Below are 24,306 nucleotides of genomic sequence, written 5' to 3' on the forward strand. Positions count from 1 at the left end.
CGGAAAAAATGAATTTCGTCAAAGTTTGATATTTTGGGATAAAATGCGGTCCGAGCTATATTACTCGATATTTATGGACTAGTACCATACAAGGTAACACATGAAAATGATAGTAATATGTATAAGGTATGTGAAAAGTGATGTAGTATTTTAAGTAAGTGGAATTAATTCTTAACTATGTGGGTAATTGGTTAATTATTGGGTAATGGGACATTACCTAGTTAATTGATAATTAGTGGTAGAGTAATTGATGTTTTGGATAAGGATTAAACTCAAAAACATGGCATCCCATTAATCTAGCATGATGACTCTTATACTATACTTGAAATGTGGCAAGTAATGGCAGAAAAAGTGAGTTAATTCGTTTAATAATTTTGAATCAAGATTTTCAATCAAATTCCTTTTTTTGAGATCAAGTCTTTCTATTTGTTAAGAAAAGAGAAGCTATATATTGCATTTCTATAAGTTTTTATATAAAAAGATGGCAACTTGTGGTGGTATGTAGTCCATGATATTGGGAAGTCCAATAGTGTCAAAGAGGAATGGAGTGAATCAGTTCATTCCTTGTTATTATATTCCACGCCCTCAGTGGCAATTTTATTATACAAAGGATAATAAACGTCAAGTGCCAAAGTTTTATTTGCATATTGTAGTAGCCAAGAGTCTGAAACATCTTTAAATACTCTACTGAAGAGGAAAACTTAACGTCAATCTATATTGTAGTAGCAGCAACGTGAGTGGTATTTTATGGAAGAACGGTGTAAACCTTCTCAAGAATATCATACAGATTTTTTTCTACTCCAGGTATGTTAAGGCTATCCCTTCTTTCTTTTGGCATGATCCATACGATACGAATGAAATGTGCAAATGCACAAATTCCATTAATGAGTCTATTCATAGAAATATTAGAGATATCTATGTTCTTGAATTTTCACGTGCCATAATATTTTATCATATGTTCATGGGTCTCAGAAAAATACGAAAGTTGAAAAGAGTTTACTTTATGATATTACCCAGAGGAGAAATGGTCTTACGACATTCCGAATGATTTTATTGATGTACTTTTCATGCATTGAATTCATGTGCATTGACCCATGACTAGATGGCGTTATATATGTGTATATATGTAAATATATGTATATGGGATATAGGAAAAGGTTACGGCGTTATATATGCACCACCACCTGATCAGCTGGTATATGATGATGATGTTGCCCACAGTGGCTGAAATATGATTCAAACGGCGTTATATACGCATATATATATGTATATATATGTATATGGGATATGGGAAAGGTTATGGAGTTATATACGCACCACCACCTAATCAGCTGGGAAAGGTTATGGCGTTATATACGCATCACCACCTGATCAGCTGGTATACGATGATGATTTTGCCTACAGTGGCCAATATGATATGATGGGATGCCCTTAGAGGCTGATGATGTTATGAAACATGTACCTATGCACGACATGACCTTCATACGCATATGCATGACGTTAAAAGTAATTTATAATTGTCAAAGTTATTCAGACTAACAGGTTGAGTCATGTACTCTATATTTCTTCCATGTCTCTTATGTATTTATTTATGTGCCTTACATACTCGGTATATTATTCGTACTGACATCCCTTTTGCCTGGGGACACTGCGTTTCATGCCCGCAGGTCCAGATAGATAGGCCGAGAGCCCTCCAAGTAGGCTATCAGCTCAGTGGAAGATGTTAGTGCACTCCATTTGCTTCAGAGTTGCTTGTTTGGTTAGTATGATTTAGACGTGTATTGTTTGGTTTGGCGGGACTCTGTCCCGATCTTTATGACATTTATGTACTCTTAGAGGCTTGTAGACATATGTCGTGTACGTGAAAGATTGTACGGCCTTGTCGGCCTATGTTTTGAGTTTATAAATGATTATGTTGGCCTATTAGGCCCGTATGATGCATGTATATGATGATGTGACAAGAAAGATACGTTACATTGATACTCGGTTGAGTAAGGTACTGGTGCCCGTCGTGGCCCATCGGTTTGGGTCGTGACACGCCTAAGTTTAAACCCCTTAGGATAGGATCACACATAGCTAGTTCACAGAACCAAGTGAATTCAGTAGTCACACAAGGGTCAAGGGGTTTGGGACACATAGAACATTTGGCAGCAAACACATAACCCACCAAAGGTTTTATGTCATGACCCTAAACCCGACCCGATCATTATGACGCCTCTAATGAAGACAAGGCCAACCGACACTTTTCCATTTCAGTTTTTTAACAGTTAAACAATAAGAAATAAGTCTAAAGCACAATAAATAGAATCTCAAAGTAGCAGATAATAGTATAATTTGCGGATAACAACCCAACATAGCCCGATACCGGGGTGTCACTAGTCATGAGCATCTAAACAATCTGGACTACTTAGAGAAATCTACAGAGTTTAATAGAGTAAATAAGAACATGGAGAAATAAGATAGGGAAGAAGCTCCGGGTTGCGAACACCGACAGCTACCTAGTGACTCCTCGGATCCGCCTGAGCTGGGAAGATCAACACTCGGGAGCGGGACCAGATGCGCCTGAATTTGCACACAAGGTGCAGGGAATAAAGTGAGTACTCCAACTCAGTGAGTAATAATCATAAATAAAGACTGAAAGCAAAAAATCACGTTAAACACATTTGTAGACTATAATGAAGCAGTAAAACCAGTGAAGCAGTAAAATTAGTAAAAGATATGTGAAAGTCATTTAACTCAAATTAGACTTCACAAAAACCTTTTTCAACAATTTAAGCAGGTAAATGACATGCAATTAAGGAAAATAAAACACAAAAGGGTTCGCCCCTTGGGCACAGTATCAACAAATCCGCCCCTCGGGCAATATCTCACAACACAATGGGTACCCGCGCTCACTGGGGGTGTGCAGACTCCTGGAGGGGCCCTTTATGGCCCAAGCGCAATATCAAGCCATCTCGTGGCATCATCACTAGGCTCTCAGCCTCATATCAATCAAGCCACCTCGTGGCGTACATATATCAGGCCCTCGGCCTCAAACCAAGCTCAATGTTTCCTCACAACATAGGCCCTCGGCCTTACTCAGTCAAAAATTCTCACAAGCCACTCGATAGTGGTAAAACAGGATTTCTCAGCCCAATTATCATTTAAAAGATCATATAAGTGTTAAAACATAGTAAACATGGCTGAGTATGAAAACAGTGAAATATATCATGACTGAGCTCAAGTATAAAGTCAAAACGGTGAGTAAATATCAATAAAAATCCCTGAAGGGTTCAAATAGTTGGCACGAGGCCCAAATATGGCATTCCGCCCAAATAATGATAATAGCAAATAGATTTTCAGTCAAATATGCAGTAAAATAGTCATTCGGGATGGACTAAGCCGCAATCCCCAACAGTGCACAACCCCACGCTTGTCATCAAGCATGTGCGTCAACTCAATATAGCACAACGATGTGCAATCCGGGGTTTCTTACCCGCAGAATATCATTTACAATCATTACTCACCTCAAACCGGTCAAATTTCTAGCTCGCGATGCCTTTTCCCCTCGAATCGGCGTCTACTCGCGTCGAATCTATCTAAAATCAGAATCACGAAGTCAAAATATTACTAAGGGGACGAAGCCCAAGCGAAAATAATCAATATATGATACAAATCCCGAAATTACCAAAACTCGACCCCGGGCCCACGTCTCGGAATTTAATAAAATTCACATCAATAGGTTCCTTATCTCCCCACGAGTTCATACATATCAAAAGCACCAAAATCCCACCACAAATGGTCCCTGAAATCCTCAAGTTAGGTCTCTAATACCAAGCCCTAGTTTCCCTAATTCTCACCCTTAATTTCCATTAATTATAGCGTTAATCCATGAAATAATACCATAGGGACGAGGTTTAGGTCCAAAATCCTTACCTCAATGAAGTTCCCTTGAAATCTCTCTTCAAAATCGTCCAAAAAGCTCCAAAGCTGAGTAAAAAATGGTGGAATAGCTCAAAAATCGTGAAGGAAACAATTTATACCTTCTGGCCCAGACATTTTCGCATCTGCCGCCAATTTACCGCTTCTGCGGTACCGCATTTGCAGTCAACCAACCGCTTCTGCGGTTTTGACTTAAGTTCCCATACTTTCGCATCTGCGATGAAATATCCGCATCTGCGACATCGCATGTGCGGTCCTCCTAACTACTTCTGTGGTTTCTGCCTCCCTAGCTCATTTCTGCTTCTACAACTCCCATTCTCGCATCAGCGGTGTCACACCTGAGGGTTCCCAATCCGCAGGTGCAGAAATACCAGAAGCAGAAAAATCTACAACTTCACAAAATCTCAAACTCCCCCATCGACCATCTGAAATCACCCCGAGGCCCCGGGACCTCAACTAATAGCACAAACATCCCATAACCTTATTCAAACTTGTACCAATCTTCAAAACACCTCAAACAACATAAAATTAACCAAAACACATCAGATTCAAGCCTAAGTTTCTAAAAATTTTCGAATTCCGCTTTTGATCAAAAACCCAACCAAACCACGTCTGGATGACCTGGAATTTTGCACACACATCCCAAATGACACAACAGAACTACTACAACTCTCGGAATTCCATTCCGACCCCTATATCAAAATCTCGCCTACCAACCGGAAATCGCCAAAATATCAATTCGTCAATTCAAGCCTAAATCTACTCCGAACCTCCAAAACTCATTCCGATCATGCTCCTAGGTCCCAAATCACCTCCCAAAGCTATCTGAACCATCAGAGCTCACATCCGAACCCTCTAACACACAAGTCAACATCCGGTTGACTTTTTCAACTTAAACTTCCTCAAAAGAGACTAAGTGTTTCAAACCTTACCAAATCCTTTCCGAACCCGAGCCAATCCACCCAATCACATATAAAATCGATAGACAAATCAATAAGAAGCATAAATGGAGGAAACAGAGCGGTAACTCATGAGACAACTGGCCGGGTCGTCACATCCTCCCCAACTTAAACAAACGTTCGTCCTCGAACAAGTCAAGAAACATACCTGAAGCCTCAAACAGGTGAGGGTATCTACTCTGCATCTACCGCTCAGTCTCCCAAGTAGCCTCCTCCACGGGCCGACCTCTCTATTGCACTTTAACTGAAGCTATATCCTTCGACCTCAACTTTCAAACCTGGTGACCCAAAATAGCTACTGGCTCCACATCATAGGTTAAATCATTATCCAACTGAACCGTGCTGAAATCCAGAACATGAGACGGATCCCCAATATACTTTCGGAGCATAGAAACATGAAATTCCGGATGCACACTTGACAAGTTGGGTGGCAAAGCAAGCTCATAAGCCACTTCCCCAATCCTCTAAAGCACCTCAAAAGGCCCAATGAACCGCGGACTCAATTTCCCTTTCTTCCCAAATCTCATAACACCCTTCATGGGCGAAACCTTCAAGAGAACCTTCTCACCAACCATGTAGGACACATCTCGAACCTTCTTGTTAGCATAACTCTTCTGTCTCAACTGCGCTGTATGGAGCCTCTCCTGAATCACCTTCACCTTTTCCAAAGCATCCTGCACCAAGTCTGTCCCCAACAGCCTAGCCTCACCTGGCTCAAACCAATCAACTGGAGATCTACACTGCCTCCCATACAAAGCCTCATATGGAGCCATCCGAATACTCGACTGGTAGCTGTTGTTATAAGCAAACTCTACAAATGGTAGAAACTGATCTCATGACCCTCCGAAATCAATGACACAAGAACGCAACATGTCCTCCAATATCTAAATAGTGCGCTTGGACTGCCCGTCCGTCTGAGGGTGAAAAGCTGTGCTTAACTCAACTTGAGTACCCAACTCTCGTTGCACAGACCTCCAAAACTGCGATGTAAACTGAGTGCCCCTATCTGAAATGATGGAAACTAGGACACCATGCAAATGAACAATCTCCCGGATATAGATCTCTGCCAACCGCTCTGAAGAATAGGTAGTACACACCAGAATGAAGTGCACGGACTTAGTCAGCCAATCCACAATTACCCAAATAGCATCAAACTTCTTCAGAGTCCGTGAAAGTCCAACTACAAAGTCCATAGTGATCCTCTCCCACTTCCACTATGGAATATTCATCCTCTGGAGTAAGCCACCGGTCTCTGATGCTCATATTTCACCTGCTGACAATTGAGACACCGGGATACAAATCCTACGATGTCCTTCTTCATTCTCCTCCACCAATAATGCTGCCTCAAATCCTGATATATGTTCGCGGCACCCGGATGAATGGAATACCACAAGCTATGGGCCTCCTCCAGAATCAACTCCCGAAGACCATCCACATTGGGCACACAAATCCGGCCCTGCATCCTCAACACCCCATCATCACCAATGGTCATATCTCTGGCATCATCATGCTGAACTCTGTCCTTAAGGACAAGCAAATGCGTATCATCATACTGGTGCTCTCTGATGCGATCATATAAGGAAGACCGAGAAACCACAGCCAATACTTGATTGGGCTTCGAAATGTCCAACCTCACGAATCATTGGCCAAGGCCTGGACATCAACTGCAATAGGTCTCTCCCCAACTGGAATATATGCCAAACTCCCCATACTCACCGCCTTTCGGCTCAAAGCATTGTCCACCACATTGGCCTTTCCCGGATGGTAGAATATAATGATATCTTAATCCTTTAGCAACTCCAACCATCTCCGTTGTCTCAAATTGAGATCCTTCTATTTGAACAAGTGCCGGAGGATACGATGATCAGTAAACACCTCACAAGACACACCATAAAGATAGTGCCTCCAAATCTTCAGTACGTGAACTATGGTAGCCAATTCCAAATCATGAATGGGGTAGTTCTTCTCATGGGGCTTCAACTGACGAGAAGTATCAGCAATAACTCTATCATCCTGCATCAAAACACAACCAATACCAACTCTCGAAGTATCACAATACACGGTATAAGAACCTGAAGCTGATGGCAAAACTAGCATTGTAGCTATGGTCAAAGCTATCTTGAGCTTCTGAAAGCTCTCCTTACACTCGTCCGACCATACAAATGAAGCACCCTTCTGAGTCAACTTGGTCAAGGGCGATGCGATAGATGAGAATCCCTGAATAAACCGGCGATAATAGCCTGCCAAACCTAAGAAAGCTATGAATCTCTGTGGATGAGGACGGTCTGGGCCAACTCTAAACCACCTTTATCTTCTTCGGATCAACCTGAATGCCCTCGCTAGACAACACGTGCCCCAAGAAAGCCACTAAATTAAGCCAAAACTCACACTTGGAGAATTTTGCATAAAGCTTCTCCTCCCTCAATCTCTGTACCACAACTCTCAAATGTTTCGTGTGCTCCTCCTGACTATGCGAATATACCAGGATATCATCAATGAAGACTAAAAAAAATGAATCGAGATAAGGTCAGAACACACTGTTCATCAAATGCATGAACGCTGCTGGGGCATTGGTCAGCCTAAAAGACATCACCAAGAACTCATAATGGCCATATCGGATCCTGAAAGCCGTCTTAAGAATATTTGAGTCCCTGATCTTTAATTGGTGATAACCTGAATGAAGATCAATCTTGGAGAACACTCTCACTCCCTAAAGCTGGTCGAATAAATCTTCAATGCGAGGCAAAGGAAACTTGTTCTTAACTGTTACCTTGTTCAATTGCCTATAATCAATGCACATCCTTATAGTGCGATCCTTCTTCTTCACAAATAGAACCAGCGCACCCCAAGGTGACACACTAGGCCGAATGAACCCCTTTTGAAGTAGTTCCTGAAGCTGCTCCCTTAACTCCTTCAACTCCGCTGGTGCCACACGATACGCCAGAATAGAAATGGGCTGAGTGCCCGGCACCAGGTTAATACCAAAATTAATATCCCTATCCGGTGGCATGCCCGACAGGTATTCAAGGAACACATTAGGAAAATCCCTCAAAACTGGAACAGAATCAATACTGGGAGTCTCAGCACCGACATCGCTCACAAATGCTAGATAAGAAAGACAACCTTTCCCAACCATACGTTGGGCCTTCAAGAACGAGATCACTCTACTGGGAACATAATCAGTCACACTTCGCCACTCAATCTGTGGCACACCCAGTATTGCCAATGTGACTGTTTTGGCATGACAGTCCAGAATAGCATGACATGGAGATAGCTAATCCATACCCAAAATGACATCGAAATCCACCATACATAATAATAAAAGATCCACTCGGGTCTCTAGACCCCTAATAGTCACCACAGATAACCGGTACACGTGATCTACAATAACAGTATCGCCTAACGAGGTAGATACATGAACAGGTGAAGCAAGAGACTCACGGGGCGTACCTAAATAACAAGCAAAGTATGATGACACATAAGAAAAGGTGGAACCATGATCAAATAATACAGAGGCATCTCTGTGGCATACTGAAAAAAATACATGTGATGACAGCATTTGAAGCAATAGCATTGGGTCTAGCTGGAAGTGCATAGAAATGGGCCTGACCGCCACCTGATCGACCTCCCCCTCTACGACGACCCCTAGTTGACTGACCTCCACCCCTAGCTGGCTGAGCGGGTGGTGATGAAGTAACTGGCGCTGAAGCCGATGACTGACCCCTCTGCTGAGATGAACTCACAAGATGACGAGGGCACTGCCTCCACATATGACCCATCTCTACACACTCCTAACAACTCCCGCATGTTGGAGAAGAGGACTGAACGGAACCCCTTGCACCGGAGTGACTAGCAGATGCACCTGACATAGAGGATCCCTGGACTGATGGAGCACGAGACGAACTCTAAGCTGGAAGGGCACTAAGTGATGAATGGCCTTGATGAGAATTGTGAGAACTATGACCCGATGACGCTCCACGATAACCTGGGCGAACTGGCTGAGCATGCTTAAACTGACCTCTCGAAGGAGCACCATTATAGCTACCAAATCCTTGAGGCCTCTTGGCCTCCCTCTCATCTCGCTCCTGGTAACGAATAGACTCAATCTCACGGGCAATATCCACAACCTCCTCGAAGCTAGCACCAGCCACCCTCTCCCTGGTCATGAGAATACGAAGCTGATAAGTGATGCCATCAACAAACCTCCTAATCCTCTCTCTATCTATCGGAACCAACCAGATGGCATGACGAGCTAACTCGGAGAACCTCAACTCATACTGCGACACGGTCATCTCCCCGTAACACAACCACTCAAACTATCTGCACAGCTCCTCTCTACAAGACTGCATCACATACTTCTCCAGAAAGAGAACGAAGAACTGCTGGCAGTAAAGGGTGCTACACCAATAGGCCTACGCCTCTCAAAATCCTCCCACCAAGTGAAGGCAGCTCCAAAAAACTGATAAGTAGTGAAAGTGACCCCGATGGTCTCTAGAATACCTGCTGTACGAAGCATCCTCTGACACTTATCCAAGAAATCTTGGGTATCCTCGCCCTCTGCACCACTAAAAATCGGAGGCTGAAGTCTACCAAACCTCTCCAACCTATGCTGCTCGCCCTCTGGCATGGAAGGAACTACATAATTTTGAGCAGCTACAATCGGCTGGGCTGGATGTGCCCCTGGTGTCTGAAGTCCCTGCACGACCTGCTCAAGTGTGCAAGCGGCAGGAGTCTGATTACCCCCCTGGCCTGAGAAGTAGCTGTGGCTATAGTAGTTGAGACCGCCTGAGCTAGGCCAGTGCAAACTGATAGAATTTGAGCCAAGGCCTCCTGAAGACCTGGAATCACAATGGGCACAATTGGTGCTGCTGGAGCGTCCATAACTAGGACCTGATCCTGAACTAGGGCGGCTGGTGAATCTGCAGGTGCTGCCCTAGCTACTGTGTGGGCCACACCTCTGTCCCTACCGCCATCGAGACTGCATCCTCGACCTCTAGTGGCCACAACTGGTGGTATTGGTGATCGTCCGTCCTAACCGGTAGTGCGTGTCCTCACCATCTGTCAAAGAATAGAATAACAGAAGTTAGTACTCGGATCAACAAATTCGCACGACAAAAATTTCAAGAATATGAAGTTTTTCCTAAAGTTTCTGCAGCCTCTCGAGGATAAATACAGACGTCTCCATACCGATCCGCAAGACTCTACTAAACGTGCTCATGACTCATGAGACCTATGTAACCTAGGCTCCGACACCAACTTGTCACGACCCTAAACCCGAACCCGATCGTGATGGCGCCTCTCATGAAGACAAGGCCAGCTGACACTTTCCCATTTCAGTTTTCAACAGTTAAACAATAAGAAATAAGTCTAAAGCACAATAAATAGAATCTCAAAGTAGTAGATAATAGTATAATTTGCGGAAAACAACCCAACATAGCCCGATACCGGGGTGTCACTAGTCATGAGCATCTAAACAATCCGGAATACTCAGAGAAATCTACAGAGTTTAATACAGTAACTAAGAACATGGAGAAATAAGATAGGGAAGAAGCTCCGGGCTGCGAATGCCGACAACTACCTAGAGACTCCTCAGATCCGCCTGAGCTAGGAAGATCAGCACTCGGGAGCAGGACCAGATGCGCCCGAATCTGCACACGGGATGCAGGGAGTAAAGTGAGTACTCCAACTCAGTGAGTAATAATCATAAATAAAGACTGAAAGCAAGAAATCACGTAAAGCACATTTGCAGACTATAATGAAGCAGTAAAACCAGTGAAGCAGTAAAATCAGTAAAAGATATATGAAAGTCATTTAACTCAAAATAAACTTCAGGAAAACCTTTTTCAACAATTTAAGCAGGTAAATGACAGGCAATTAAGGAAAATAAAACACATAAAGGTTCACCCCTCGGGCACAGTATCAACAAATCTGCCCCTCGGGCTATCTATCACATCACAATGGGTACCCGTGCTCACTGGGAGTGTGCAGACTCCTGGAGGGGTCCCTTACAGCCCAAACACAATATCAAGCCATCTCGTGGCATCATCACTAGGCTCTCAGCCTCATATCAATCAAGCCACCTCGTGGCGTACATATCTCAGGCCCTCGGTCACAAATCAAGCTCAGTGTTTCCTCACAACATAGGCCCTCGACATTACTCAGTCAAAAATCCTCACAAGCCACTCGACAGTAGTAAAACAGGATTTCTCAGCCCAATTATCATTTAAAAGATCATATAAGTATTAAAACATAGTAAAAATGGCTGAGTATGAAAATAGTGAAATATATCATGATTGAGTTCAAGTATAAAGTCAAAACGGTAAGGAAATATCAATAAAAATCTCCGAAGGGTTCAAATATTTGGCACGAGGCCCAAATATAGCATTCCGCCCAAATAATAATAATAGCAAATAGATTTTAAGTCAAATACGCGGTAAAATAGTCATTCGGGACGGACTAAGCCACAATCCATAATAGTGCACGATCCCACGCTCGTCATCAAGCATGTGAGTCACCTCAATATAGCACCATGATGTGCAATCCGGGGTTTCGTACCCTCAGAACTTCATTTACAATCATTACTCACCTCAAACCGGTCAAATCTCTAGCTCGGTACACCTTTGCCCCTCGAATCGGCCTCCACTCGCGTCGAATCTATCCAAAATTAGAATCACGGAGTCAAACTATTGCTAAGGGAACGAAGCCCAAGCAAAAATAATCAATATACGACATAAATCCTGAAATTACCAAAACCCGACCCCCGGGCCCACATCTCGGAATTCAATAAAATTCACATAAATAGTTCCTTATCTCCCCACGAGTTCATACATATCAAAAGTACCAAAATCCGACCACAAATGGTTCCTCAAATCCTCAAGTCTAGGTCTCTAATACCAAGCCCTAGTTTCCCTAATTTTAACCCTTAATTTCCATTAATTATAGCTTTAATCCATGAAATAATTCCATAGGGACGAGTTTTAGGTCCCAATTCCTTACCTTAATGAAGTTCCCTTGAAATCTCTCTTCAAAATCGTCCAAAAGCTCCAAAGTCGAGTGAAAAATGGTGGAATAGCTCAAAAATCGCGAAGGAAACAATTTATACCTTCTGGCCCAGGCGTTTTCGCATGTGCGGCCAATTTACTATGCGGTACCGCATTTGCGGTCAACCAACCGTTTCTGCGGTTTTGGCTTAAGTTCCAATGTTTCCGCATCTGCGATGAAATATCCGCATCTGCAACATCATAGGTGCGGTCCTCCTGCTTCTGCGGTTTCTACCTCCCTAGCTCATTTTCATTCTGCGGTTCCCATCCTCGCATCTGCGGCATCGCAACTGCGTCCCCAATCTGCAGGTGTGGAAATACTAGAAGCAGAAAAATCTGCAACTTCACAAAATCTCAAACTCCCCCGTCGACCATCCGAATTCACCCCGAGGCCCCCGGAACCTCAACCAAAAGCACAAACATATCCCATAACCTTATTCAAACTTGTAACAATCTTCAAAATACCTCAAACAACATCAAATCATCCAAAACACATCGGGTTCAAGCCTAAGTTTCCAAAATCTTCCTAATTTCGCTTTTGATCAAAAACCCAACCAAACCACGTCCGAATGATCTGAAATTTTGCACACACACCCTAAATGACACAACGGAACTACTGCAACTCTCGAAATTCCATTCCGACCCCTATATCAAAATCTCGCCTACCAACCGGAAATCGCCAAAAAAAATCAACTTCGCCAATTCAAGCCTAAATCTACTCTGAAACTCCAAAACTCATTCCAATCACGCTCCTATGTTCCAAATCACCTCCCGAAGCTATCCGAACCATTGGAACTCACATTTGAGCCCTCTAACACACTACATCCGTTTGACTTTTCCAACTTAAGCTTCCTCAAAAGAGACTAAGTGTCTCAAACCTTACCAAATTCTTTCCGAACTCGAGCCAACAAACCCGATCACATATAGAACCTATAGACAAAGCAATAAGAAGCAGAAATAGAGGAAACAGAGCGGTAAATCATGAGACTACTGGCTGGGTCATCACATTTTAGGACTGGTTTAGACATGCTCAGCAATAGTTGACACTGGCATAGTCACAAAACCAGTTATGAAGAACACAAACACATAGACGGGTGATAGGGTTTTGGGGATCCATGGGATATAGAATGGTAAGTACGCAACAAGTAAAAGATAAATGGTAAGGCATGCTCAGAAACACATATAAGGAAATGTACTAATCTAAAGGTAATAACATGCTGATAATGTAACTCTTAACTATAAATTTCACAACAGAACACAAGTAGAAGCAAACTAGAAATAAGAGAAACTGAAACAATAAGAGAAGCATGTTGTTGCTGGAACTTCAAATTGAAACTAGGACATACCAGCGAAGAGAAAAGTAAGCAGAATGAAAGAACAAGAGAGCACAGATGATTAGCCTTGGCTTGCAACCGACGAACAGTAGCAAATAGCATAAGAGAGAGAGAGAGAGAGAGAGAGAGAGAGCAGAGATTTTTAGTAAGAGAGGTAGTTTTTGAACCTAAGTGTTCGTGTTTTTGCTAATGAACGACTAGAGTATTTATAGTAGAAAACAAGTAGTAAAATAAGGTAAGAATCATAGTAGCATAATAATTGAGGAACTCAGAATCAATCAATTAGAAAATCAAGGAAGTACTCCCTTAAGTTAAGGGAGTTAATTCAAATGGTAAGGAACAACAACATATAAGGCAAGAAAAAGAAAATCAGTACAGGACTAATAAGGAAAGAATCACAGTTCAGTAAGCATAGGATAGTCAATTAGGACTAAATTCAGAAAACCTCAATTAAGGAAATAACTCAGTAAAAATAAAGTACTATAGCAAATAAGGTAACGAAATTAGTCAATTTAAACAGCCGAGGTAGAAGTTTAGGGTTTTAAAAGAAAATCTTTCAATCAAATCAACAATTAAGGAAATCAGAATCAATCAAGAGGAGTCATGATTCTGTACTTCAACATATAAATGGAGAAGATCAAATAGACGTAAAAAACATGCAAGGTTAGCAATATCGACAGAAAGAGGCAAGGGATGAACAACAAAATGAACACAATCACACAGAAGTGACATAAGTAGGCTAGGACTCAATAAAACACATTCGAAGCATGGTAACCACATAAGCTTAACATGAATCAAGTAGTTAGGCTAACACACAGAACCAAAGCAAAGAAGTTCTTAAAAATTAGGGCTTTTTAACATAGGCAAGTTAAAAAGCAGTAAGAACATAAGATCAGTCAAGATAAGCAAGGACAGATGTTTAAACATAAAGAAAAATCAGTTAAAACAAGTGTAGAAAAAACTCTGAGAAACCCTAATTTTAAAGAAAGTAAAACGGTCTAAAGTTGAGGATTTTTCAGAAGAAGTTCCAGAATAGTGCAGAACATTGGAAGAAACAAAAACACGTTAAAAATAGCATAGATCTAAGAGATTCAAACGAGAGTTAGGATTTCAAAGGAAACCCAAATAGAAACGGAAGAACCTGTTGTAAACTTCAAAGATCGTAACAAATATGATGTGATTTTGCCCAAAATCACACCGAAGAAGCCATGAACAACCAAAAAAGCAACCCTAGACATAAGTCGGCATGGCCTAGGGCCCTTGAAGGCCTCAGAGATGATGAGCAAGGTGAGGGAGAAACCATTGGAGGCTTGGGGTTGAAAGGTGGTCGCCGGAGATGACCGGAGAAGGAGGCGGCGATTGAAAGGGATTAGGGTTAGGTTGAGAGAGAAGAGAGAGATGAGAGCATCTGAAGGCGGCGGATTTGGGAAATGGCCTAGGGTTAGGGGGTTGTATGAATTAAAAAAGGTAAGAAGTGATGTGGGTCGTTGATCTGGGACATCAACGACCAGAATTTAATTGGGTAAATGGGTTCCAAATTTGGGTAGGGGTTTATACGGTCTGGGTCGGATTAATTGGGTAGGAAATTGGGCTAGGGATTGGGTCCATTTTGGCTAAAATTGAAAGCTAAATCTGGCTATGATTTAAATAGCCAATTTCCCTATTTTAATTTATAATAAATAATAAATAGTTTTCTAAAAATAATTTTCCTATACCAAAATGATTTAAAATACATAATTATCATTTTAAAAATATAGGGCCAATTTTACACATATAAAATATAATTATACATTAAAATGGGCTAATATTATAATTGTATGCAATTTAGCTTTAAAAATACTAAATGTAATTATAAAAATGCATGAAAAATATATTAGCCATATTTTGGCATGAGTTTAGAAATTAAATTAATGAATCATTGTACAATAATTTTGGAAATAATTATTGGGGATTTTATGAATAAAAAGGGAGAAAATAAATCAATTTAAACCCTTAAAATTATGGAAAAAATTATAAAACTTTGTGCATGATTATATATGCATATATATTATATATATATATATATATATATATATATATATATATATATATATATATATATATATATATATATATATATATATATATATATATATATATATATATATATATATATATATATATATATATATATATATATATATATATATATATATATATATATATATATATATAATTGGGTATCAACAACTGCCCCTCTTTACCCGGAAGGGTGAAAGAGTTTTCGGGTAAAGAAATGATGACCAATTTTGACCAGATGGGATGTTTTGAAAACAGAGGCCGAGCTCCGGTTTTGAGTTGCCTACATATCCCTGATTTTACAGGAATCAGGCCATGTGTAATTCTGGATTCGCCCGCCAGTATGTCGATGGAATTATTGCAAGGACAAACACGAGATGCGGAAGCGGCTATGATGAGCGGTTAAGGCTCGGGACGGCTGGAGGGAACTAGAGCGAGATCGCTCCTTCTAGGATAGCAGTTTCTTACTAGTTACCTGTAGATAAAAGATGCTACAAACGTATTTGCGAAAATTTAAACATGGTGCAGATTCCCTTTGGACCATAAAGGTTGTCTTCGGATGGTTAAAGATGACATCCTGGGCCATGAATTATTTAGTGAGGGATCGCAGGCCATGAAATGGTGTTATCAGGCCATAAAAATGGTGCCTCCGAAATCATGACGCCTTTGAATAATGATATGCAAGTTCGAGAGATCCTCAGGCCATGACATGGTGTCTTTCGGCTATGAGGATGGTGCCTTTAGACTATGACGCCTTTGGAAAAATTTGTGATGTTTCAGCCCATGATATGCAATAATATGATGTAACAAGACAAGGCTTAGTCTTGCGATGTGGAGGGCAGAGCTTTGCCCGATTGAAAAGCAAGTAGATAGTAGTAGAAATAGAGCAATATCTGTGCAAAGAAGGATAATGCTAAGTCTTGTGCAAGTGGGGAGGCAAGGATTAGCCTTATGCAAATGGGGAGGCAAGGTGGTTAGCCTCGTGCAAATATGGAGTCAAGGCCTAGACTCATGCAAATATGGAGGCAAGGATTAGCCTTGTGCAAATATGGAGTCAGGGCTTAGACTCATGCAAGTATGAAGTCAAGGATTAGACTCATGCAAACGTGGAGTCAGGGCTTAGACTCATGCAAGTATGGAGTCAAGGGTTAGACTCATGAAAACGTGGAGTCAGGGCTTAAACTCATGCAGGTATGGAGTCAAGGATTAGACTCATGCAAATGTGGAGTCAGGGCTTAGACTCATGCAAGTATGGAGTCAAAGGTTAGACTCATGCAAATATGGAGTTAGGGCTTAGACTTATGCAAGTATGGAGGTAGATCTTAACCTCATGCAAAGAGAAGGCGGTGCTTAACCTTATGCAAATATGGAGAGCTTAACCTCATGCAAGATTTGGGACAGGGCTTAGTCCCATGCAAATGGAAGGCAATGCTTAGCCTTATGCAGATATGGAGTCAAGGATTAGACGCATGGAAGTTTGGAGACATGGCTTAGTCTCATGCAGAGAGAAGTCAGTGCTTAGCCTTATGCAAATATGGATTCAAGGATTAGACTCATGCAAGATTGGAGACAGAGCTTGGTCTCATGCAAATGTGGAGTCATAGATTAGACTCATGCAAAGAGAGAATAGCAGATGAGGGTAGAGTATGTCTTAGCTAGGATATATTCAGTGTCTGATGGCCGGACGGATGTTGAATTTGCTTTGTGTGTACATGTTTCGCAAATGTTATCATTACGTCAAATGTGCTTGCGTTCAAAGAAAAATTGTTAGTTTACGAGGGGAGGTTGGTTCTTATTTCGTCTGCCGGTCTTGCTCCGCTTCGCTCTGGAAGCCCCCTTCGAGTTCCCCTAGGTAGCACCTGGCTGTTATGAAAAATAGAATTTTTCAAAAATATGCATTCATTGATAAAAATAGAATCGTGTTGGAAGCGCATTGATATATCAAGTAATTTTTGATGAACTAGCGACTATGACATATTTCAAAGGCATTGCAGCTCTCTTATATTGAAATTTTGAGGGCTCTCCTCAAAATTCTGCACTAGTTTGGTCGATGATTTTTAACTGTTTGTGGATGACGGACCCTGCTGAATCTTCTTCGGAATTTTGAGAATCCTTCTCAAAATTCTGCCCCAGTTTTTGACTGATTACTGACTGCCTGACATGTGATGGCGCTGGCTGGACTTGCTCCGGACTTTTGAGGACCCTCCTCAAAATTCTGCCCCAATTTCTGATTTTGGGGGAAATGAAAATTTTATTATGATATGACCGAACCCATAAGGCTGCCTACGTAGCCCCTCTTAAATGGGAATCAGGTCAAGCGTAGTTCAATTACATAAGAAAAGAAATGTGAAATAATCTTGGCATAGTATCTCTTGACTGTATCTGAATTGATTGGTTTTGGCCAGATTTCTCCATCCATCTCTGCAAATATGAGTGCTCCTCCTTTCAGGACCCTGTGAACCATGTACGGACCTTTCCAGTTAGGAGAGAATTTCCCTTTAACTTCATTTTGATGCAGGAAGATTTTCTTCAATACCGCTGCCCAGGTGCGAACTGTCTTGGTTTGACTCTTTTGTTGAAAGCTCTAGACATTCTGTTCTAATAAAATTGGCCGTAACACACTGCTGAGACATGTGATTTTTGACCCTCCCCAAGATTTTTTATGTTTTAGCACGTAAATATTTAATTTAGGCCTAATATAGCTATTTCAACTAATTTTTATCCTTTTACTTTATTTCATTACAAGAAAATTGAAAATTACCAAAAATTGTTCCATTAATGTTTTGTAGTCAATTTTTAATCTTGAAAATACAAAAAAATTAGTTTATTTTAATGGTCAGTCTTATTTTAACAATTATTTTGCTTACGTCGGATTAATTAATAATTGAGGTCGTATTTTTAATCTCGATCGCGGGGAAAAAAAATAAAACTTGGTCTCAAATGACCCATTTTTAGGCCTAATTTTCGGATCTAGCCCATAATTCCTAGGCCCATACCCCCTAACCTAAAAACTTATAAAACAAACAAGACCCCAAAAATATAGGGAACGCCTGAAATCTGAAGAAATCAGCCGCAATAGACATACGAGAACCCCCCTATTCTGGATCTTCTTCAACGAAAGGAGATAAGACCCCCCACCCAGCGGATTTGATTTTCTTCTGCAGCCAAAACTATAGAATTCCCCAGGGCTGCATCATCTTCCTCTCATCCAAAAAATCAAAGACCTTCAAATTCCTTCTCATTTAGATTCTGTTTCAGAATATGGAGTATGACTAAGTTCGGGTTGAGGCGTTCAGATTAGCCTGGAGTTTTCGTTGTCGTCGTGTTCTAGTTCATAATTCCTTGGTTTTCTCATTTGGATTTTAAAGCCGGAGCTTGTATTTGTTGATTTGTCGCATAGTGAAAAGCTGCGATCTCAGGTTAGGATTTTCTTAGTATGCATTTGAAGCTATATTATTGGAAGGATCAAAGATTTAAACTGAAAAGCTTTCTTCAATTTCCCTAAATCGTCAGGTACATATTACTAAAAGAAAGAGGTCATTTGTCTGCTTAAAGACTTATGCCACTGTTTGCATCTAATTTGATAGTCAAATATTTTGAGACATATTTTCATGGTTTGAGTTAAATGTGATGCTAACCCTTCATGGTCTTGAAACAATAATAACTTTGACATAAGTGTGGAATTATTGTGACAGGGCTTCATAAAAGTTCTGTTTGTTGGAGTAAAATTTGAGTTTGATTAAGTATAAGATGCTCTGCTTTTGACATCCTTTTATTTGTAATTAGACTCCATGTTTTTTTCGTGATTTCTTAAGATTACATTTGTTCATATAATGTTGTTGAATAACATAACAAGTTTTATCTATAGTTTTTGATTGATCCTTCAAGGTTACACTTTACTTTGTTTAGATTTGTTAGTACTCATTATCTGATAGGAATTTGAAATGAACCTTAGTCTGTTGAGATAAGTCCGATGTTGAACCATTAGTTTATTGGGCTACAAGGAATAATCATGTTTCATAAAGGAAAGTTAGGCTTTATTTGATGTTTAGGTGGGGATTTACAATAGATTTGGGCCAAGTGAGATACGTTATGCCAGAAACCCAAAAGAAAACAGGGACGTCAATTTTCATCCATATGCTGGCCCAATTTCGCTCAAATACATGTGGCTAGCCCACCATTCCATAACTAATTAATCTATTTCATGCTCCTCTATAATGACTTCCATAAATCATGACCTTGCTACAACCTCAAAGATTAGGAAAATAATTAAATGCGCTAGTTGCTTTAGGCGCGATTAATAAATTATCGTGGCCATGGGTATGGTTCCCGTGACATGGTCATGATACGTAAATCTACATTCGAGTGTGCATTTCATGTGACCTGACCATAATTTCGAATAATAGTAAAAATAAACATGTTGCAAACTCCAGGTGTACATTTCATGTGACCCATTTCTAATTTCCAACAAGATTAAATAGAACGTGTCATGAACCGCGGGTGCATTTCATGTAGCGTGGCTTACGATGTATTTTAAATAACCTTAAATTTTCCTAAAATATTAAAAGCGGCTAAAAGGTTAAAAAGGGCACAATAGGTTCTAAACATGTGTTAAAATCAGATAATAGGCTAATTATAACAGTTGAGCGACCGTGCTAGAACCACGGAACTCAGGAATGCCTAACACCTTCTCCCGGGTTAACTGAATTCCTTACTCGGATTTCTGTGTTCGCGGACTGTAAAATAGAGTCAATATTTCCTCGATTCGGGATATAAATCGGTGACTTGGGACACTATAAATTATCCCAAGTGGAAACTCTAAACTTAAAAAATAATCCCGTTTCGATTGTCACTTAAATTGGAAAAAACTCCCTTATACCCCTCTCGGGTGTAGGAAAAAGGAGGTGTGACAGCTCTAGCGACACTTCTGGGGATCGAACCCAGAATCTCTGGTTTAGGGTTCAAGAATTCGAGCTTAGAATAATTGTTATATTTGACTTTATTTATTATCTAGTTTTATTCACATGTTTGGGCCTAATGTGCTAAATGTCACTTTTTACCGCTTTGATACTCTTTGACCTGTATATAAATTGTTACGAAACCCTCATCTCTCTGAGTCTTCTAAATCATCTTGGAAGTGTGCACTTCGTGTGACTTCTCTTCTGTTAGAGTCATATTCCAATTTTAGAACGAGGTTCGGACAAGTTGCAAAGCCAGTGAAGCTTCTGTATTCCCGGTACGCTGCCCCCCGGCTCGAGCTGTCCGCTCGGGTAAACCAGGTCTAGAACAAATAAACCCAGGTTTTAAAACCTAGAATAATATAGACTTATGCCGGATCCCTAGTAGGAATGTTTGTTGCATCACGTGCATTTGACTTTGGGGACTCAACACAGGGGTTGGGTCCGTCTAGGACAGGTGTACTCAAAATTACAGACCATTTTGATGCATCCTACGTGCTACATGTTGCATTTCTTCAAGGGTAAAAGGGTCATTTGGCGGACCAATGATAGTTGAGGGCAAATGAAAAGAAAGAAAAGAGGGTGAAGTATAAAAATGAAGCAAGTGGGGCCCAGTTATAATTTTCTTTCACTCTTTTTCAAGAAAAGAAAATTGAAAATGAAAAATCCAAAACAAAGAGTTTGCACTTTTCCCGTCATTTTTTTTTTAAAAAAAAGGAAAAATAAAAAAAATAGAAAACGAAAATCCAAAAAGAGTTTACATGTTTCATCATTTTTTCCAAAAAAAAAAAGAGAACAAAAAACATATTTTCTCTAAATTACTTATTTTTTTAATTCTCACCTGTATCCAATTTGCCCGAACTACGCATACCTGATTATCGTCTTTCGGGACGTGATACGTAGGCAACCCACATAGGGTCCGATCTTCCTAGTGAGTCTTAGGTTCTTGGCTTCGCGGGGTCTTAGTCAAATCTTGCATGTTTAGCCACTTTTAGCCACATAGATTAATTTTAGAAAAATAGTCACAATCATGTCTTGCATGTGTCAAACAGGAAGGATTATTACCTCACATAGTGTTCTAGGTCTTTAAATTTATTTGGTCTTAATTTTTTCATACAGGTGTGAGTCTACTTACCGGAGTTTGAGCATGACAAACACCCCGGGACCATCCAGTCAGGATCGCTCATTCAGGAGTTGTTTAAGGAGATTTTTTTTATGCTTTGAGTCTGTTCTTCATTTTATGTCGTCTTTTACTTTCTAGTTTTGTACAGTAATGTCGAGTTTTTTGTTATTGTACTTTCTATTTTGTATTTCAAAAGTGTGGTGTAACTCAAAAATCAAAAAAAAAAAAAAGATTTTGTGTTTTATATTTTTGTTAGAATTGTCTTTAGACATACTACTCCTAGAAATTAAAAAAAAGAAAGAAATTTTGAGCTGGTTTTTCCTTTAGAAAATAAATATCTAAAACTCAAAAAAAAATTTGCTTTTATATTTCCTTTAGGATACTAGGACTAAAAACTCAAAAAAAAAAAGAATTGGATTGTTCTCTTTTGATATCTCTTTGCAAGTTTTCTTTAAAATATTAATTCGAAAAGCCAAAAAAGATTTTCCTTTGAGGTTCTTCTTTTAGAAATTTAAAAAAATATTCTTTCTATTTTCACTAGAACTTTAGGATATTGTACATAGATGAGAGGAAAAAAAATATACTTTATCTTTAGTTTATTTGCAGAGTTTCTTACTTAGGTAATCAAAACTGAAATTCAAAAATACTTTTTATCTTGTTCATTTCTCGTTTTGAAATCTTTCTTCAGGCATATCAAATAAAAATTCAAGATATTTTTTCTTTGGTTTATTCTTTAGATTTCCTTCTTAAAAAAGGAATCAAAAAAGATATTTTTCTCTTGTAGGGTTTTTTCCTTAATAATTTTCCATAGAGTATATGTTTAAAAAAAAGGAAAAAGTATTTGCTCATTTAAGCTTGAGTTTAGAATATGATATAGAATATTAAGTCTAGAAAATTTAACAAAATAGGGATGTTGCTTCTTTTATTTCTCTTTTCTCATCAGAATAGTCTTTAAGGTAATAAAAAAAAGGAGAACGTTAGTTTGTTTGCTTTATTCCCGATTTTCTAGAACTACCCAAAGATCTGATTCATGCAGCGTCATGATACGCAGACAACCTACATAGGGTTCGATCGAATCATTTTTATTTATTAAAAGAAAAAAAAATGATGAAAAAAACAAAAAAAAGGAGATGAAATCATGGGATGTGAGAAATGAGAGGGAAGAAAAGAGTGATAATCAGAAAGAAAAAAAAAGAAGGAAAGTGAGCGAGCTAAGAAGTGCGAGAAAAGAAAAGAAAAGAACAGAGAAGATTCAAATGGACAAATTGGGATGATGCCAAGTGACCTTGTGACCCTCGAAGTCATTCTTGAACCGTTAATTGTTGCTAGGTGCATTGCACGAAATGTGATATTTTTAGCTGTTAAATGCCCTAACGCTAACAAGATGACTTCATTTTGTTCCTCTTTGTTCTCCCCATTATAGCAGAAGGGTGGTTGGTTTGTGGTTCTTAAGGTAACTCGTCCATATAACACAAGGTCAAAGGGCAAGGTAGCCATGGCTAGCAAAAACTTGGGCATAAGAGTTATTGACCCGTCAAGGGAGTTTGTGGAGTCGGAGTCTGAATTAAAAGAGGAGGTCCAAAGGGTAAAACAACGGATGGAAGAAATGTATCAGTCTTGGATCAGGGGGCATCCTCCACCTTTATTCCCCACTAACTACACTAAAAACCCTGCAACTATCACACCACTATCACAAATTCAGATTCCCACTGCTGCTGATATCTCCCCACGACTTTTCACACTCTACCCGCCAAAAATACCTCATATCCTGCTCCTTTGGCCACTCATGCTCTTGCAGCTCCTCCACCAGCTATTTTTCCTCGATCCTCTAACGAGACTATGTTCAAAGTCCACGATGCCCAACACTGTGCTCCAGAACCAACTTTCAAAGTCTCGGATCTATATTCTCACATTCCTCATTTTGAGCCTCCCAGTGAAAGTGAAAAGCCTGCTAAGACAGTGGAACAAGATGAGCTATTCAGGAAGGTGAAAATCTTAGAGCAATCTTTAAGAAACATGCAAGGGATAGGGAGCCAGATGAGCGTGGCTTACAATGACTTGTGCTTGTTTCCTGACATCCAACTGCCTGATGGGATTAAGATGCCAAAGTTTGATTTATATGACGGACATGGAGATCTCGTGGCACATTTGAGAGGCTACTGCAGTAAGATGAGAGGCGCCGGTGGGAAAGACAAATTATTGATGACGTATTTCAGTCAAAGTCTAAGTGCGGCAGCTCTAGAATGGTACACCCGCCAAGATGCTAGCAGATGGTACACGTGGGATGATATGGCTCAGGCCTTTGCCAGGCACTTTCAGTAAAATATAGAAATTGTCCCGGATCGCATGTCCCTCACCAAAATGGAAAAGAAGCCTAATAAAAGGTTTAGGGAATACAGACTCAGATGGAGAGAGCAAGTTGCCAGAGTCAATCCCCCGATCGAAGAAAAAGAGATGGTCAAGTACTTTCTCCAAGCTCAAGAGCCAACTTACTTTGGGCATTTGATCACGGCTGTGGGTAGGCCTTTTTATGATGTGGTAAAAATGGGAGAAATGGTAGAAGATGGGTTGAAGTCGAGCAAGATCATGAGCTATTCTGCTTTAAAAGCAACAACACAAGCAATTCCAAACGACATAGGAAGCTTGCTGGGTCAGAAGGAACCCGATGATGTTGCCATGGTTGTTTTAGAATTACAACATGGACCAAAGGGCCCGCCTCACCAATATACCCAGCCTCAACTCCAACCCCAAACCTATCCCCGAGCTCCACATAATCCACCTAAGTATTTTCCTCCGAACAATGTTCGGTCATGTGTCCAACCACCAGGTCGCTCCTTATGGCGAGCACCAGCACCGTATAATGTATTCTTGCCTTCACAACATTTTCGAGCACCCAACAACCCTAGGAAATAG

General features: G+C 40.3%; 1 long non-coding RNA gene across 1 annotated transcript; it reads left to right on the forward strand.

Moving 5' to 3' along the window:
* The first annotated feature begins 18,262 nt into the window (after positions 1-18,262).
* Positions 18,263-21,637, forward strand: LOC142172893 (uncharacterized). The gene is made up of 2 exons (XR_012702021.1): positions 18,263-18,731; positions 21,390-21,637. It is a non-coding gene; the product is annotated as an uncharacterized LOC142172893 (long non-coding RNA).
* The last annotated feature ends 2,669 nt before the right edge of the window (positions 21,638-24,306 follow it).

The sequence above is a fragment of the Nicotiana tabacum genome, chromosome 18, assembly GCF_000715075.1.
Source record: "Nicotiana tabacum cultivar K326 chromosome 18, ASM71507v2, whole genome shotgun sequence".
Taxonomy (NCBI): domain Eukaryota; kingdom Viridiplantae; phylum Streptophyta; class Magnoliopsida; order Solanales; family Solanaceae; genus Nicotiana; species Nicotiana tabacum.